The sequence below is a fragment of the Lutra lutra genome, chromosome 5, assembly GCF_902655055.1.
Source record: "Lutra lutra chromosome 5, mLutLut1.2, whole genome shotgun sequence".
Lineage (NCBI taxonomy): Eukaryota > Metazoa > Chordata > Mammalia > Carnivora > Mustelidae > Lutra > Lutra lutra.
The window spans coordinates 161,575,349-161,595,072 of NC_062282.1; positions in this window are offsets into that span (position 1 = coordinate 161,575,349).

Consider the following 19,724-nt stretch of genomic DNA (forward strand, 5'->3'; position numbering starts at 1 on the left):
GTCTCTAGGAATGCATCCATTTCTTCCAGATTGTCAAATTTGTTGGCGTAGAGTTGCTCATAGTATGTTCTTATAATTGTCTGTATTTCTTTGGTGTTCGTTGTGATCTCTCCTCTTTCGTTCATGATTTAATTTTTTGGGTCCTTTCTCTTTTCTTTTTGATAAGTCTGGCCAGGGGTTTATCAATCTTATTAATTCTTTCAAAGAACCAGCTCCTAGTTTCGTTGATTTGTTCTATTGTTTTTTTGGTTTCTATTTCATTGATTTCTGCTCTGATCTTTATGATTTCTCTTCTCCTGCTGGGTTTAGGCTTTCTTTCTTGTTCTTTCTCAAGCTCCTTTAGGTGTAGGGTTAGGTTGTGTACCTGAGACCTTTCTTGTTTCTTGAGAAAGGCTTGTACCGCTATATATTTTCCTCTCAGGACTGCCTTTGTTGTGTCCCACAGATTCTGAACTGTTGTGTTTTCATTATCATTTGTTTCCATAAATTTTTTCAATTCTTCTTTGATTTCCTGGTTGACCCATTCATTCTTTAGAAGGATGCAGTTTAGTCTCCATGTATTTGGGTTCTTTCCAAATTTCCTCTTGTGATTGAGTTCTCGCTTTAGAGCATTGTGGTCTGAAAATATGCAGGGAATGATCCCAATCTTTTGATACCGGTTGAGACTTGATTTAGGACCAAGAATGTGATCTATTCTGGAGAATGTTCCATGTGCACTAGAGAAGAATGTGTATTCTGTTGCTTTGGGATGAAATGTTCTGAATATATCTGTGATGTCAATCTGGTCCAGTGTGTTATTTAAGGCCTGGATTTCCTTGTTGATCTTTTGCTTGGATGATCTGTCCATTTCAGTGAGGGGAGTGTTAAAATCCCCTACTATTATTGTATTCTTGTCGATGTGTTTCTTTGATTTTGTTATTAATTGGTTTATATAGTTGGCTGCTCCCACGTTAGGGACATAGATATTTAAAATTGTTAGATCTTCTTGTTGGACAGTTCCTTTGAGTATGATATAGTGTCCTTCCTCATCTCTTATTATAATCTTTGGCTTAAAATCTAATTGATCTGATATAAGGATTGCCACTCCTGCTTTCTTCTGATGTCCATTAGCATGGTAAATTATTTTCCACCCCCTCACTTTAAACCTGGAGGTGTCTTCGGGTTTAAGATGAGTTTCTTGTAGGCAACATATAGATGGGTTTTGTTTTTTTATCCATTCTGATACCCTGTGTCTTTTGATTGGGGCATTTAGCCCATTAACATTCAGGGTAAGTATTGAGAGATATGAATTTAGTGCCATTGTATTGCCTGTAAGGTGACTGTTATTGTATATTGTCTCTGTTTCTTTCTGATCTACTACTTTGAGGGTCTCTCTTTGCTTAGAGGACCCCTTTCAATATTTCCTGTAGAGCTGGTTTGGTATTTGCAAATTCTTTCAGTTTTTGTTTGTCCTGGAAGCTTTTAATCTCTCCGTCTATTTTCAATGATAGCCTAGCTGGATATAGTATTCTTGGCTGCATGTTTTTCTCGTTTAGTACTCTGAATATATCATGCCAGCTCTTTCTGGCCTGCCAGGTCTCTGTGGATAACTCTGCTGCCAATCTAATATTTTTACCATTGTACGTTACAGACTTCTTTTCCCGGGCTGCTTTCAGGATCTTTTCTTTGTCACTAAGACTTGTCAATTTTACTATTAGGTGACGGGGTGTAGACCTATTCTTATTGATTTTGAGGGGGGTTCTCTGAACCTCCTGGATTTTGATGCTTGTTCCCTTTGCCATATTGGGGAAATTCTCTCCAATAAATCTCTCCAATATACCTTCTGCTCCCCTCTCTGTTTCCTCTTCTTCTGGAATCCCAATTATTCTAATGTTGTTTCATCTTATGGTGTCACTTATCTCTCGAATTCTCCCCTCGTGGTCCAGTAGGTGTTTGTCCCTCTTTTGCTCAGCTTCTTTATTCTCTGTTTTTTGGTCTTCTATATTGCTAATTCTTTCTTCTGCCTCATTTATCCTAGCAGTGAGAGCCTCCATTTTGATTGCACCTCATTAATAGCTTTTTTTATTTCAACTTGGTTAGATTTTAGTTCTTTTATTTCTCCAGAAAGGGCTTTTATATCTCCCCAGAGGGTTGCTTTAATATCTTCCATGCCTTTTTCAAGCCCAGCTAGAACCTTGAGAATCGTCATTCTGAACTCTAGATCTGACATATTACCAATGTCTCTATTGATTAAGTCCCTAGCCTTTGGTACTGCCTCTTGTTCTTTTTTTTTGTGTGTGAATTTTTCCGCCTTGTCATTTTGTCCAGATAAGAGTTTATGAAGGAGCAAGTAAAATACTAAAAGGGTGGCAACAACCCCAGGAAAATATGCTTTAGCCAAATCAGAAGAGATCCCAAATCGTGAGGGGGGAGAAAGGGGATAAAAAGGGGTTCAGAAAGGAAAAAAAAAAAAAGAAACTATTATAAAAAAGAAAGCCGATAAAGAAAAAATATAAAAAGAGGAAAAATTATATATATATTAGATAAACTATTTAAAAAACGTTAAAAAAAGAAAACGGTAAAAGTTAAAAAAAATTAGCAGAAGAAGAGAAAAAGAAAAAAAATTGAAAAAGAAAAAAAAATTAAATTAACTGGAAGGCTAAATTATCATGGGGAGAAAGCCATGATTTCCGTGCTTTGCTTTCTTCTCCTCTGGAATTCCGCTGTTCTCCTTGGTAGGTGAACTTGGTCCTGGCTGGGTTTCCCGTAGATCTTCTGGGGGAGGGGCCCGTTGTAGCGATTCTCAAGCGTCTTTGCCCCAGGCGGAGTTGCACCGCCCTTACCCGGGGCCGCGCTGAGTCATCCGCTCGGGTTCGCTTTCGGGAGCTTTTGTTCCCTGAGCGCTTTCCGTAGAGTTCCGGAGGATGGGAATAAAGATGGCGGCCTCCCGGTCTCCGGCCCGGAGGAGCCGAGAGCCCGGGGCCCCACTCCTCAGTGCGCCCTCAGAGAACAGTGCCAAATGACTCCCTTCACCCTGGCCTCCGGCCACGCTCCGAGCTGACCGAGCCTGCGACCGGTTCAAGGCAACCCTGAGCTGAGAGTCACTCCTCGGCTCTGTCTCTGCAGCCGGCTTCCCCGTTCTAATACCGGTAAGCTCTGCGACACTGAGACACCCCCGATCCTTCTGCGACCCTGCGGGACCTGAGGCCGTTCTTACCCCACCTGGGCTTCACCCCAGTTAAGCCTCTGGAGTGATGTCCCTCAGCGGAACAGACTTTTAAAAGTCCTGATTTTGCTCCGTTGCTCTGCTGCTCGCTGGGAGCCGGCCCCTCCCCCCGCGGTCTATCTTCCCGTCGCTTTGGATTCACTTCTCCGCCAGTCCTACCTTGCAGAAAGTGGTTGATTTTCTGTTTCTGGAATTGCTGTTCTTCTTCTCTTCAATCTCCCGTTGGATTTGTAGGTGTTTGCAATCTTTAGATAAGCTATTTAGCTGATCTCCCGCTACCCGAAGTAGTCTCAGCCTGCTACTTCTCCGCCATCTTGACTCCTCATTAAAACACTTTTCTTGAGTGTTTTAACTAGACTCCAAGTTAATGCTGGTGCAGAAGCACAGGGCTCTTTTGTATCGGGGTGTTACTTTCCAATGGGTTGCTTCTGGTGGCTCCCTTCCCCTTCTAACACCCCATCTGATGTCAGTCTAAGTGCTCTCACTCCACTGTACCTCTCCATTGATGAACTACTTCCCCTATAGAGATCCAGAAGTGTATAATCTTACATCTCAGGCTGGATTCATGGGTGTTCAGAGTGTTCTGGTAGATATTTAGCTCAATTCACGGGACTGGTTGAAACAGACTTTCCTACTTCTCCACCATTTTGCTCCCCTTCCTCTCTTGATATATATAGAGAGATCTCACAATATTTGGACATAGATCTCATGAGATTTCCCTGAGATTTCATGATATTTGGAATGAGTTCTCATAAGATTTTGGTAAAATTCTTGTGAGAAGTTTCAGACTTTTCACGAGTTTTGGACTGTGATCTCTCATTTTAACAGAAATTTCATGAAATTTGGAGTAAAATCTCATGAGATTCGGGTAGAAATCACATAGATGTGCCTAAGATGTCACAAGATGTGGACTGAGAGCTCAACAGATTTAGATTATGATCTCACCAGATTTGGATGGATGTCACATGAGATGTGCCTGTTATATCATGAGATTTGGATTGAGATGTCACGACATTTGGAATGAATTCTCATAAGATTCACCTGATATCTCACAAGATTTGGACTGAGGTCTCATGAGATGTGGGTAATTGCCTACCTGAGGGGCATAGAGCAGGCTCTGCTAGGGTGTGCCAATTCCTTCCAAGGGCCTAAGAGCTCTGGCCAGAAACATCATAAGTTTTGATTCTAGACCTTGCTGACTGGCCTGAGGTCTCATGGAGCTTTATTGACCTCTCACAATATTTGGACTGAGATCATGTGAGATCTGCCCCCAAGATCACAAGATCTGGCAAAACCAGGAGTTGCCTTCTTCCTGGAGCTGGCTAATCTCACACGGTCTTTCCTGAAATGTTGAACAGCTAGGGTGGCACCCAGGGAGTGTGTTCCTGTGTGTTCAGATGAGTCAGCTTTCAGTATTTTTGACTCTTATTGAAGCTAAAACCTTCTCACATCTCTCCCTTCTCACCTAATGTCAGTAAGGTTTCTTGAAACCATTCATCTCTATTTCAGTGCTCCATTTGCACCCCAACAATTCTACGGCATCTGTGGGCTTTGAGGAATGCCAGGTGTCCTCCATTTCTCCAGTTGAGAATGTACATGTACTAGGGATTATTCAGCCCAGGCATCTTCTCCCATTTTTGATGTTGTCTTTTAGTTTGGTCAACCATTTCCTTTGTTATGCAAAAGCTTTTTATCTTGATGAAGTCCCAATTGATCATTTTGGGTTTGGTTTCCTTGTCTTTGGAGATGTGTCTAGCAAGAATTTGTCAAACAGATTGCTGCCTGTGTTCTCCCCAAGGATTGGGAAGCAATGTTCCACATCCCTCGGCATCAGGGAAATACAAATCAAAACCACAAGATATGCCACTTCGTTCCAATCAGAATGCCTCAAATGAACCACTGTGGAAACAACAGATAGTGGCAAAGATGTGGAGAAAGGGGAACCATCGTACACTATTGGCGGGAATGCAAACTGGTGCAGTGCTAAGCAAAACTGGATGGCACATGCTTACAACGTTCCCAATAGAGCTACCCCAGGACCCATGGATGGCATGCATAGGTGTTTATCCAAAGGAAGGGTGCATACTGATTGGAGAGGGCACAGGCACCCTAGTGTTCAGTGCAGGATTGTCCACAACTCTTAAACCCATTCCCTAGTAGCAATTTTCTTGTAGATTATGGGCCTTCCTTGAACCATTTTCATTCCCTTGGGGATATTTTACTTTGTGGTATTTTCCCTATGGGGGCATGGGGGACTTTACCCACATAGCCAGCACCCACGGATTGGTTGTGAGTTCCCATTTCAGTACTGTGCTATGGGAGAGCATCTATATCTGCTATCCCAAAGGGAAAGGGGCCATCCTCTCCTTGAAATTGAGATGCCCTCATTCTGAAGAACAGAACTGTCACCAATATGCAGCACGCTGAAGGAACTTGGGAGCTCAGGAAGTGCCCTTTCAAAGCCTATTGTTCAACAGCCTGCATCCAAAAGCTTGAGTACCAACTGAGAGTCCCAACCCACTCTACCGGAATCCCTATAGCTTCTATCCATTCATGGCGAGGGCCATTCACAGAAGCTAACACCATCTTTCCCTCTCTTTCTGAAGGAAAAATGCAGTTCCTGCTGACAGGGCTTCCAGGTGTCTGCAATGGACATTTGCCTTCACCCAAGCCCACCATTGTTTTTCATTCCTGGGAATGAGAATTCGGTTGCTAGGAGATTGTCCTAGTCGTTTGCATCAAAACATTCTGTCTGATCTCACCCCTAACAAACAAATTTGGCCCACCCTAGAGCGATTTCCATCCTCTTGCTCTTTTTCAGTCTAGGTTTACCCTGTGGGCCATTCAGATCCAGTGTCTATGAGCAATACTCCTGCTTGAAACTGGGAATTCTGGGAGATTATTGTGTCCTTGAGGCAGTATGGGCCACAGGGTTCCCCTTGAAATTAAGTTTCAGAATTGTGTTCACATGAGGAGGCCTATAGCATTAGAAAGTTCCAAACAGGGAATGTGTGCATGTGTGTAGGCTTGACAAGACAATTTTAAAAGGTTCTGACCTAATTTCTTGGGTAAGGGAAAAAGCTGGACATCTCATTTCTGATAGAGACCATTCCCATTTTAAATAGAGGTGTTTGGCCCTTCTTTGATACATTCCTAGAGCCTTGCTGACTTTCTATCTAGTTCTTGGATCCCACTCCAGCTGGAAGGTGCTGTGACTCACAGCTGGCACCTAAAAATGTCCACTGAGTTCCCCCTCTGGTCCTCTGTGAAGGGAATGAATTAGTGTCTGGTGTGCAACTAAAAATCTATTGGTCTTCTTGTCCCTGAGCCTGTGTGGCTGCATTGAATAAATGTTCGGATGGGTAGTCAGGGCACCTCTGCCCCTGACTGATGGAGAAAAGAAGAGCAAAGGAATGGAAATGGGCACAGAGAGAGTGAGGACATTCTTAGTGTTGAGAATCAAATAATGTTGAGAACAAAGAGTCTAGCTAATCAGAATTCACAAGTGAACAGTCTCAGGAATAAGAAAATCCTGTTAGCTTAGGCAATTGGAGGCAACCATTGGTTCTATCTGTGGGCCAAGGAAAAAAAAGTAGCCTTCATTATTCCTCTTGGATTTGTATTTCTCTTACCTTTCTATTGTAGGGGAAACACACACACACACACACACACACACACACACACACACACACACACACACGCTTTTTAGGGTTAGCAGATTGGTGCACCCTGCTGATGAAGTATTTGGAAATGGTAAAGGGAGCAGTATTCCCAGAAAGAGCCGTTTCTACACAGACCAGGTTCCTGGAGCATAGTGCACTAGTATGAACTGTTTGCTCTTCTGAATGAAGATACTCTGTCCCCCATTGGAGGGAGACAAGCTGGCTACCAATCACAGCCTTGAAAACAACAGGACAAGAACAAAGCACTCAGAGGCAGGAGGGGAATCTTTCCTTTTGGCTATTAGACACTTACTGTTCTCACAGAGCTGAGGGTCTGTGGGGAGCTTGCCACAAACACTGAGCAATATTTGTGTGATGCCAACCCTATGACTTCATAAAGGAGAACCAACCTAGCTACAACTAGAACAGGATGATAGGAATGGCTTCGAGGAAAACCAAAGTTCCACATTTCCAATGGAAAAGAAAGTTATCTGGGATTGAGATGTCTAACTTCATCTGCCCTTTTGTGAGAAAAAAAGGCAAAATCCCACCCCAAATCTCTGGACATGCCTACCCAAAATCTTTGGAGCTCACTCAAAGCCTCTGGGCTTCCTGATGCCAACATTATTTTGAAGCCAAATGACAAGGGGTCCTTTCTATGTCACAACCTAACTCAAAGTCCCAAGGACGCAGGGGGATTCCCTAGTTTCAAGCCAAAAATATTGTTCTGAGAACACTGGATCCTCCCTATGGTTTCCAGAAAGAACTTAGTTTGAAAAAAGAGCACAAGGATGTATAAATGTATGCAAGGAGGCAATGTGACATTGCTCCAAGAAGAAAAAAGTTCTACCTTTAAAATGGGAATAGAAAACATTTGGAATGGATATATCCAATATCATTTACCCTGACCCCAGAAATAATATCAGCTCCAGTCCAAATCCTCTGGCCCAACTGACACACATTCTCTGGTGGACACCTTCCAATGCCCTAAGTTTCATGATGTCTACTCAATGTCGAGGGGCTCTGTGGTCCAAGGCATCCCACAGTCCCAAGAACTCTGCCAGACTCCCTAGGTTAAAGCAGAAAATATGGTTCTCAGAAACTTCTTCCAAATGACCTGCTACATTGAATTAATTTTGGAAACAAAAAAGAAGAGCAAATAAAGGGAAAGAGACACGTGGTGGACCAAAGTGCTCCAAGGACATGACAATGGGATAATATTGAGAGTAAAATGGTTAGCACAATGTCCTAAGCATCTGGCCATTTTAAGAGTAAGAAACTCCAGTGCTTTTGTGCAAAGGGAAACAGACGTTCATGGGTTCCACCTGGGAACTGAGTCAACAACACATCTTTTTCTGCATCAATTGAGAGGACCATGTTGTTCGTCTCTCTTCTCTTATTGATTTGTTCTATCACATTGATTGATTGACGAATGTTGAACCGTACTTGCAACCCAGGGATGAATCCCACCTGGTCATGGTGGATAATCATTTTAATGTGCTGTTGGATCCTGTTTGCTAGGATCTTGATGAGAATCTGAGCATCCATATTCATCAGTGGTATTGGTCTGAATTTCCCCTTTTTGGTGTGGTTTTTGTCTGGTTTGGGGATCAGGGTAATGCTGAATTCATTAAAAGATTCTGGAAGTTTTCCTTCTGCTTCAATTTTTTGAAACAGCTTCAGGAGAAATTGCGTTATTTCTTCTCTCAAACTTTGGTAGAATTCCCCAGGGAATCTGTAGAGCCTTGGCTCTTCTTTTTTGGGAGGTTTTTGATCACAGCTTCAATCTTGTTACTAGATATTGGTCTATTCAGGTTGTCAATTTCTTCCTGAATAAGTTTTGAAAGTTTATAATTCACCAAATGCATCCATTTCTTCTAGGTTGCTTAACATATTGGCATATAACTGTTGATAATAACTCCTGATGATTGTTTCTACTTCCTTGATGTTCATTGTTATCTCCCCCTTTTCAATCATAATTTTATGAATTTGGGCTTTCTCTCTTTTCTTTTGGATTAGTGTGACCAATGGTTTATGGGTCTTATTGATTCTGTCAAAAAACCAGCTTCTAGTTTCATTGATACATTCTACTGTATCTCTGGTTTCTACCTCATTGATCTCTGCTCTAATATTGATGATTTCCCTTCTTATGTGTGGAGTTGGCTTGATTTACTCTTGATTCTTCAGTTTTTTAAGGTGTAGAGACAGTTGTTGTATTCTGGTCTTTTCAATTTTTTTGAGGGAGACTGGGATGGCTATGTATTACCCCCTTAGGACCGCCTTTGCTCTATCCCATAGGTTTTTGAGAAAGTGTCTTCATTCTCATTGGTTTCCATGAATTATTTCATTTCTTCTTTGATCCCCTGTTTGATCCAAGCATTCTTAAGCAAGGTGGTCTTTAGCTTCCAGGTGTTTGAATTCCTTCTGAACTTTTCCTTGTGATTGAGCTCCAGTTTCAAAGCATTGTGATCTGAGAATATGCAGGGAATAATCTCAGTCTTTTGGTATTGGTTGAGTCCTGATTTGTAACGCAGTATGTGGTCTATTCTGGAGTATGTTCCAAATGCACTTGAGAAGAATGAGTATTCAGTTGTTTTAGGGTGAAATGTTCTGTGTATATCTATGAGGCACATCTGGTCCAATGTGTCATTCAATGCTCTTGTTTCTTTTTTATTTATGATTTTTAAATTTTATTTTCTGTGTAAGAGTATTCCTTGTTTTTGCACCACACCCAGTGCTCCATGCAATCCATGCCCTCTCCAATACCCACAGCCTGGTTCCCCCAACCTCCCACCTACGGCCCCTTCAAAACCCTCAGATTGTTTTTCAGGGTCCATAGTCTCTCATGGTTCACCTCCCCTTTAAATTTCCCTCAACTCCCTTCTCCTCTCTAAATCCCCTTGTCCTCCATGCTATTTGTGATGCTCCACAAATAAGTGAAACCATACGATAATTGACTTTCTCTGCTTGACTTATTTCACTCAGCATAATCTCTTCCAGTCCCATCCATGTTGATACAAAAGTTGGGTATTCATCCTTTCTGATGGAGGCATAATATCGCATAGTGTATACAGACCACATCTTCCTTATCCATTCGTCTGTTGAAGGGCATCTTGGTTTTTTACACAGTTTGGTGACAATGGCGATTGCTGCTATAAACATTGGGGTACAGATGGTCCTTCTTTTCACTACATCTGTATCTTTGGGGTAAATACCCAGTAGTGCAATGGCAGGGTCATAGGGAAGATCTATTTTTAATTTCTTGAGAAATCTCCACACTGTTCTCCAAAGTGGCTTCACCAACTTGCATTCCAACCACCAGTGTAAGAGGGTTCCCCTTTCTCCACATCCCCTCCAACACATATTGTTTTCTGTCTTGCTAATTTTGGCCATTCTAAGTGGTGTAAGGTGGTATCTCAATGTGGTTTTAATTTGAATCTCCCTGATGGCTAGTGATGATGAATATTTTTTCATGTGTCTGATAGCCATTTGTATGTCTTCATTGGAAAAATGTCTGTCATATCTTCTGCCCATTTTTTTTTATATGATTGTCTGTTTTGTGTGTGTTGAGTTTCAGGAGTTCTTTATAGATCCTGGATATCAACCTTTTGTCTGTACTGTCATTTGCAAATATCTTCTCCCATTCCGTGGGTTGCCTCTTTGTTTTCTTGACTTTTTCCTTTGCTGTGCAGAAGCTTTTGATTTTGATGAAGTCCCAAAAGTTCATTTTCACTTTTTTTTCCTTTGCCTTTGGAGACATATCTTGAAAGAAGTTTGCTGTGGCTGATATCGAAGATGTTACTGCCTATATTCTCCTCTAGGATTCTGATGGATTCCTGTCTCATGTTGAGGTCTTTTATCCATTTCGAGTTTATCTTTGTGTACGGTGTAAGAGAATGGTCACATTTCATTATTCTACATATAGCTGTCCAATTTTCCCAGCACCATTTATTGAAGAGACTGTCTTTTTTCCACTGTATATTTTTTTTCCTGTTTTGTCGAAGATTATTTGACCATAGATTTGAGGGTCCATATCTGAGCTCTCTACTCTGTTCTCCTGGTCTATGTGTCTGTTTTTATGCCAGTACCATGCTGTCTTGGTGATCACAGCTTTGTAGTAAAGCTTGAAATCAGGTAACGTGATGCCCCCAGTTTTATTTTAGTTTTTCAACATTTCCTTAGCAATTCGGGGTCTCTTCTGATTCCATACAAATTTTAGGTTATTTGCTCCAGCTCTTTGAAAAATACCGGTGGTGCTGAGTGAAATAAGTCAAGCAGAGAGAGTCAATTATCATATGGTTTCACTTATTTGTGGAGCATAACAAATAGCATGGAGGACAAAGGGAGATGGAGAGGAGAAGGGAGTTGAGGGAAATTGGAAGGGGAGGTGAACCATGAGAGACTATGGACTCTGAAAAACGATCTGAGAATTTTGAAGGGGTGGGGGGTGGGAGGTTGGGGGCACCAGGTGGTGGGTATTGTAGAGGGCACGGATTGCATGGAGCACTGGGTGTGGTGCAAAAATAATGAATACTGTTATGCTGAAAAAAAATAAAAAAATTTAATAAAAAAAAAGAAAAGAAAAATACCGGTGGAATTTTGATCAGAATGGCATTAAAAGTATAGATTGGTCTAGGCAATATAGACATTTTAACAATGTTTATTCTTCCGATCCAAGAGCATGGAATGGTCTTCCATTTTTTGTGTCTTCTTCAATTTCTTTCATGAATGATCTGTAGTTCCTCGAGTACAGATCCTTTACCTCTTTGGTTAGGTTTATTTTCAGGTATCTTATTGTTTTTGGTGCTATAGTAAATTGAATCGATTCTCTAATTTCATTTTCTATAATTTCATTGCTAGGGTATAAGAATTTCTGTACATTGGCCATTTTAAGGGCGCATTTAGTCCATTCACATTGAGAGTGATTATTGATAGATACATTTTATTGACATCGTGTTAGCTTTGACGTCTTTCTTTCTGTAGATTGTCTCTATATTTCTGTTCAATGCTATTCTTAGGATTTTTCCTCTTTTATAGAACCCCCCTTAATATTTCCTGCAGTGTCAGCTTGGTGGTTGCATAGTCTTTTAAGCCTTGCTGGTCTTGGAAACTCTTTATCTTTCCATCCATTTTGAATGTCAGTCTTGCTGGATAAAGTATTCTTGGCTGCATGTTCTTCTCATTTAGTTCCCTGAATATATCTTTCCAGTCTTTTCTGGCTTGCCAGTTCTCTGTGGACAGGTCTGACATCATTCTGATGGGCTTTCCTCTGTAAGTAAGGAGCCTCTTTGCCCTAGTGGCTTTCAAGAGATTATACCTACAGTTATGATTCTTCAAATGGACTATCAGGTGCCTTTATGTTTTTCTGGAATCTATAATCTTGGGTGGAGACCGTTTGGCCTCTAATACATGAACACTGGTTCCATTCGTTCCATTCCATTGGGAAATTTTTCATGAAGAACTTGTTCCACTACATCTTCTAGACTTCTTTCTTTCTCCTCCCCTTCAGGGATTCTAATAACTCTGATGTTGGAACGTTTCATGGCATCATTTTTTTCCTGATTCTGTTTTCATGGCTTCTAAGCTGTTTGTTCCAGGCTTCCTCCTGATCCTTTCTCTCTATCTGTTTGTCCTCCAGATCACTTATTCTATCTTCTGTCTCAGTTACCCTAGCTTTGAGAGAATTTAGATTAGATTGGAACTTATTCAGAGCATTGTGAACATCATCCCTGGTGGTTTTCAGTTCAGCCCTAATCAATTTTTTTTGGTCATCCATGGCTTTTCCAACCTAGCTATTGCCTGGATAATCATTAACGTGAATTCACTTTCCAACATATTGTCTATGTTGATAGCCATTAGCTCTGTTGCAGAAGGCCCATCCTCTGAATTTTTCTTCTGTTGGGCATTCCTCCTCCTAGTCATTTTGGTGAGAGATGGCTGAATGGATGTAGCTGGATGTATTGACTATGGTGCTGTCAAGGTGCACCCTGTAATGCTTCTGAGCAATCAGGAATCCCCACCCAAATGAAAGAAAAAGAAAGGGAGACAAAAGAAAAGAAAAAGAAAAAAAAGAGAGAGAGAGACAGAAAAAATAGAAAGTTAAAAGTGAAGGCTCAGCCCAAATGGGCCCCAAGGTAAGATTTATGATATACAAACAAAAACAGATAAACAAAAAGACTGATAAAAGTATATTATGAGATATATATATATATACATATATATGTATATATATATATGGAAAACAAAAGAACCTCATCAAAAAGAATCCCAAGTATAAGATTTATATAGTTTCAGGACAAACACAAATACACAGAAACACTGGCGGAAGAAAAAAATGGGGGCGAGTTGTTATAAGTTCTCAGTGTGGGTGAAGAAGGTTATTTTATTCTTCCTGGATGTATCTTGATATCTTTGTTAAAGGACTCAACTTTCCTAAGTTAAAGGGGTATTATAAATTGGTTTACCTATAGGGGTAGCATTGACTGGGGAAAGGGGATTACCTTGAAGTTTAACTCTATATGAATGTTTAAAAATAAAAATAAAGAATAAACTAAACTAAACTAAAATTAAAAAAAAATAAAAAATAGAAAAGCAAAAGAAAAACACGGGTATATGTATGAAAAAGTTCAGGTTAAAAGGTTATTATGGAATTTGATGTACTGGACATCTCACTGTGATGGTAAATAAGTTAAAATTATCTATATAAAAATGAATAAGAATAGTGGGAATGAATTAAAAATAAAAGTTGTATCTATGAAGTAGTGGTGGTTGTTCTCTTGTAGTCTTTATTTTTTTTTCTCCTTTTTTTTCCCCCTGGTTGTCTTTCTTGGGGGGGGGGCTGCCACATGGGTTTTCAGGCAATGTTCCCTGAGTTATGTCCTCCTGCCCCCATCAAGGGGGTGGCCTCTGAGGAAACTGGTTTTTCAGGCTTCTGTTCTCTGGAGGTTTTTATGTTTGTTCATTTTGTTTTGTTTTGTTTTGTTTTTCTCTCACCCTGACCACTTTTGATGGTTTTGGAGGTTTAGAGGACAGCAAACTGCACCCAGACCTCCCTCTCATATAGAAGCTTCAGTCTGTCCCCTGTGAGTGCTCCAGAGCATATAAGTTCCCCCTCAGCCTCTGGCAGAGCATGTTCTAAGTCGTAGTCCCTGGGGACACAGGAACTCCTGCTTCTACCCAAAACCATGACAGCAGCGGCTTTCTGGGCAGCTCCAGACCACCAGAGAGGTGCCAAGCAGTGATCACACACTGAGATTTTCCCGCTGGCCCAGGCTGGGAGTGCCTGGACTTTCCGAGTCTGAGGGCTCCTGGCTGGTGCCTGCGTGCACCTCTCTCAGGGGAGGGCACGGGGCACAGCTCAGACTCTGATAGCGCGGCACAGTGCACGCATGGAGACTGTAAAAAGTGCTTCTGACGGCTGGTGAGGACCCCAGCCACTCACGGGAGCTGGACCCCATGGCTTCTCAGACACGCTGGTGCCTCAGGGACCAAGACCTTGTTTCTCCACCTCATTCTCTCTGGCTCAGTGCCAGGGGTGGCTGTCCTGGGTCTGGGGACTTAAACCCCTGTCCCAATTCCCACAATTTCCCCCTGCAATCTTTTGCTCTTTTTGAGTGCTTTCAACCATACTACAAGTTAATGCTAATCCCCAGTGCAGGGCACTCTCATGTTGGTGTATTACTTTCCAATGGGTCGCTCCTGATGATGGGTCCCTCCCCCTTTTGTTTATCTTCCAATATCAGTCCAATGATCCAGACGTGTATAATTCTGATCTCAGGCTGATTTCACGGGTGATCAGAGTTCTTTTGTAGGTAATCAGCTCACTTTAGGGTACAGGTTGAAATGGCACCTCCTCCTACCTCCCCGACATCTTCAACAATAGGAACATTTTTGAAAAGAACAACAATTGATGAAATTTCAGCCAGGCTCATTAAAAAATAGAGACAGGGAGACAGAGACAGAATTAAACAAAATTACAATTGAAAGAGGAGAAATAACAGACAACACTATTTAAATAAAAACACCTATAAGAGAATATTATGATAAATGATATGCCATGATATTATACAACCTAGAGGAAATTAATAAATTTCTAGGAATGGAACATCTAGCAAAATTTAAGCAGGAAGAAATAGAAATTTTGAGTAGTCTGACTACCAGCAATGAAATTGAAACAATAATCAGAAAAGTCCAAACAATGGTCAGGACCAGACATCTGCAAAGGTGAATTCTATCAAACATTTAAATAAATGTTACTGTCTATTCTCTAACTATTATAAACAATAGAAGAGGAAGAGGATATTCCAACTTCATTTTATGAGGACAATATGAACCTTATACAAACCAGATTAAAATTTATATGGAACCACAAAAGACTTGGAATAGCCATAGAAATCTTTTTTTTTAAAAGATTGTATTTATTTATTTGACAGAGAGGGAGATCACAAGTAAGCAGAGAGGGAGGGAAAGAGAGAGAGTGAGGGAGAAGCAGGCTCCCTGCTGAGCAGAGAGACAGATGTGGGACTCGATTCCAGGACTCCAGGATCATGACTTGAGCTGAAAGCAGAGGCTTAACCCACTGAGCCACTCAGGCACCCCTAGCCATAGATATCTTAAAAATGGCAAACAAACAAACAAACAAAGACACTGTAAGTATCACAATTTTTGACTTAAAGTTATATTTCAAGGCTGTAGAATTCAAGAGAATGTGGTACTGTCACAAAAATGAATGCATAAATAAATGGAATAGATTAGAAAATCCAGAAATAAATGCACAATTATATGATCAATCAATCTACAAAGGAAGAAAGATATACAATGGGAAAAAGATAATCTATCCAACAAATGATGGTTTGAAAACTGACAACAACATGCAAAATAATGATATTAGATCACTTTTTAACACCATACACAAAATAGACTCAAAACATATTAAAGACCTGTATATGAGACCTGAAACTATAAAAATCCTGTAAGAGAGCACAAACATTTATCTATCATACATCAGCCATAGCGACATTTTTCTAGATAGTTCTCCTGAGGCAAGGGCAAAAAAAGCAAAAATAAACTATTCATACTACAGCAAAATTAAAAGCTTCTGCACAACAAAGGAAATGGTCAAAAAAACCAAACACCAACATACTGAATGGTTGAAGATGATTGAAAATGACTTATCTGATAAAGGCTTAGTATCCAAAACATATAAATGAACTTATAAAGCTCAACACCCAGATAAATAAACTAGTTAAAAATGGGTAGAAGGCATGAACAGACAATTCTCCAAAGAAATCATTCAGAAGGTCAACAGACACATGAAAACATGCGACATTACTCACTTTCAGGGAAAACAGGTCAAAACTACAATGAAGGGGAGGAGTCAAGATGGCGGAGAAGTAGCAGGCTGAGACTACTTCAGGTAGCAGGAGATCAGCTAGATAGCTTATCTAAAGATTGCAAACACCTACAAATCCAACGGGAGATAGAAGAGAAGAAGAACAGCAACTCTAGAAACAGAAAATCAACCACTTTCTGCAAGGTAGGACTGGCGGAGAAGTGAATCCAAAGTGACGGGAAGATAGACCGCGGGGGGAGGGGCAGGCTCCCGGGAAGCAGCGGAGCAAAAGAGCACAAAATCAGGACTTTTAAAAGTCTGTTCCGCTGAGGGACATCGCTCCAGAGGCTTAACCGGGGTGAAGCCCACACAGGGTCAGCGTGGCCTCAGGTCCCGCAGGGTCACAGAAGGATCGGAGGTGTCTGAGTGTCGCAAAGCTTACAGGTATTAGAACAGGGAAGCCGGCTACAGAGACAGAGCCAAGGAGTGAGCTCTACACTCGGGGTTACCTTGAATCGGTCGCAGGTTTGGTCAGCTCCGAGTGCGGCCAGATGCCAGGGTGACAGGAGTAATTGGGTGCTGTTCTCTGAGGGTGCACTGAGGAGTGGGGCACCGGGCTCTCGGCTCTACCGGGCCAGAGACCAGGAGGCCGCCATCTTCATTCCCGCCATCCGGAACTCTACGGAAAGCACTCAGGGAACAAAAGCTCCTGAAAGCAAACCCGATCGGATTACACAGACTGGCCCCGGGTAAGGGCGGTTCAACTCCACCTGGGGCAAAGACACTTGAGAATCACTACAACAGGTCCCTCCCCGAGAAGATCAACAAGAAACCCAGCCAGGACCAAGTGCACCTAACAAGGAGTGCAGTTTCAATACCAAGGAGAGCAACAGAATTCCAGAGGAGGAAAAAGCAAAGCATGGAACTCATGGCTTTCTCCCCATGATTCTTTAGCCTTGCAGTTAATTATTTTTTCTTTTTCAATTTCTTTTTCTTCTGCTACATTTTTTAAACTTTTACCCTTTTATTTTGTAACATTTTTAACTAGTTTATCTAATATATATATATATATATATATATATATATATATATATTCCTTTTTATATATTTTCTTTATTGGTTTTCTTTTTTTAATTGTTTCTTTCTTTTTTTTTTCTTTCTGAACCTCTTTTTATCCCCTTTCTCCCCCTCACGATTTGGGATCTCTTCTGATTTGGCTAAAGCATATAATCCTGGGGTTGTTGCCACCCTTTTAGTATTTTACTTGCTCCTTCATATACTCTTATCTGGACAAAATGACAAGGCGGAAAAATTCAAAACAAAAAAAAAAGAACAAGAGGCAGTACCAAAGGCTAGGGACCTAATCAATACAGACATTGGTAATATGTCAGATCTAGAGTTCAGAATGACGATTCTCAAGGTTCTAGCCGGGCACGAAAAAGGCATGTAAGATATTAGAGAAACCCTCTAGGGAGATATAAAAGCCCTTTCTGGAGAAATAAACGAACTAAAATCTAACCAAGTTGAAATAAAAAAAGCTATTAATGAGGTGCAACAAAAAATGGAGGCTCTCACTGCTATGATAAATGAGGCAGAAGAAAGAATTAGTGATATAGAAGACCAAATGACAGAGAACAAAGAACCTGAGCAAAAGAGGGACAAACAGCTACTGGACCACGAGGGGAGAATTCGAGAGATAAGTGACACCATAAGATGAAACAACATTAGAATAATTGGGATTCCAGAAGAAGAGGAAACAGAGAGGGGAGCAGAAGGTATATTGGAGAGAATTATTGGAGAGAATTTCCCCAATATGGTAAAGGGAACAAGCATCAAAATCCAGGAGGTTCAGAGAAGTCCCCTCAAGATCAATAAGAATAGGTCCACACCCAGTCACCTAATAGTAAAATTTACAAGTCTTAGTGACAAAGAAAAGATCCTGAAAGCAGCCCGGGAAAAGAAGTCTGTAACGTACAATGGTAAAAATATTAGATTGGCAGCAGAGTTATCCACAGAGACCTGGCAGGCCAGAAAGAGCTGGCATGATATATTCAGAGTACTAAACGAGAAAAACATGCAGCCAAGAATACTATATCCAGCTAGGCTATCATTGAAAATAGACGGAGAGATTAAAAGCTTCCAGGACAAACAAAAACTGAAAGAATTTGCAAACACCAAACCAGCTCTACAGGAAATATTGTAACGGGTCCTCTAAGCAAAGAGAGACCCTAAAAGTAGTAGATCAGAAAGGAACAGAGACAATATGCAGTAAGAGTCACCTTACAGGCAATATAATGACACTAAATTCATATCTCTCAAGAGTTACCGTGAATGTTAATGGGCTAAATGCCCCAATCAAAAGACACAGTGAATCAGAATGGATAATAAAACAACCCATCAAGGGCGCCTGGGTGGCTCAGTGGGTTAAGCCGCTGCCTTCGGCTCAGGTCATGATCTCGGAGTACTGGGATCGAGTCCCGCATCGGGCTCTCTGCTCAGCGGGGAGCCTGCTTCCTCCTGTCTCTCTGCCGGCCTCTCTGCCTGCTTGTGATCTCTCTCTGTCAAATAAATAAATAAAAATCTTTAAAAAAAAAACCCATCAAAATGCTGCCTACAAGAAACTCATCTTAAACCGAAGACACCTCCAGATTTAAAGTGAGGGGGTGGAAAACAATGTACCATGCTAATGGACATCAGAAGAAAGCAGGAGTGGCAATCCTCATATCAGATCAATTAGATTTTAAGCCAAAGACTATAATAAGAGATGAGGAAGGACACTATATCATACTCAAAGGAACTGTCCAACAAGAAGATCTAACAATTTTAAATATCTATGCCCCTAACGTGGGAGCAGCCAACTATATAAACCAATTAACAACAAAATCAAAGAAACACATCGACAAGAATACAATAATAGTAGGGGACTTTAACACTTCCCTCACTGAAATGGACAGATCACCAAAGCAAAAGATCTACAAGGAAATCAAGGCCTTAAATGACACACTGGACAGATGGACATCACAGATATATTCAGAACATTTCATCCCAAAGCAACAGAATACACATTCTTCTCTAGTGCACATGGAACATTCTCCAGAATAGATCACATTCTTGGTCCTAAATCAGGTCTCAACCATTATCAAAAGATTGGGATCATTCCCTGCATATTTTCAGACCACAATGCTCTAAAGCGAGAACTCAATCACAAGAGGAAATTTGGAAAGAACCCAAATACATGGAGACTAAACAGCATCCTTCTAAAGAATGAACGGGTCAACCAGGAAATTAAAGATGAATTGAAAAAATTCATGGAAACAAATGATAATGAAAACACTACGGTGCAAAATCTGTGGGACACCACAAAGGCAGTCCTGAGAGGAAAATATATAGTGGTACAAGCCTTTCTCAAGAAACAAGAAAGGTCTAACGTACACAACCTAACCCTATAGCTAAAAGAGCTGGAGAAAGAACAAGAAAGAAAGCCTAAACCCAGCAGGAGAAGAGAAATCTTAAAGATCAGAGCAGA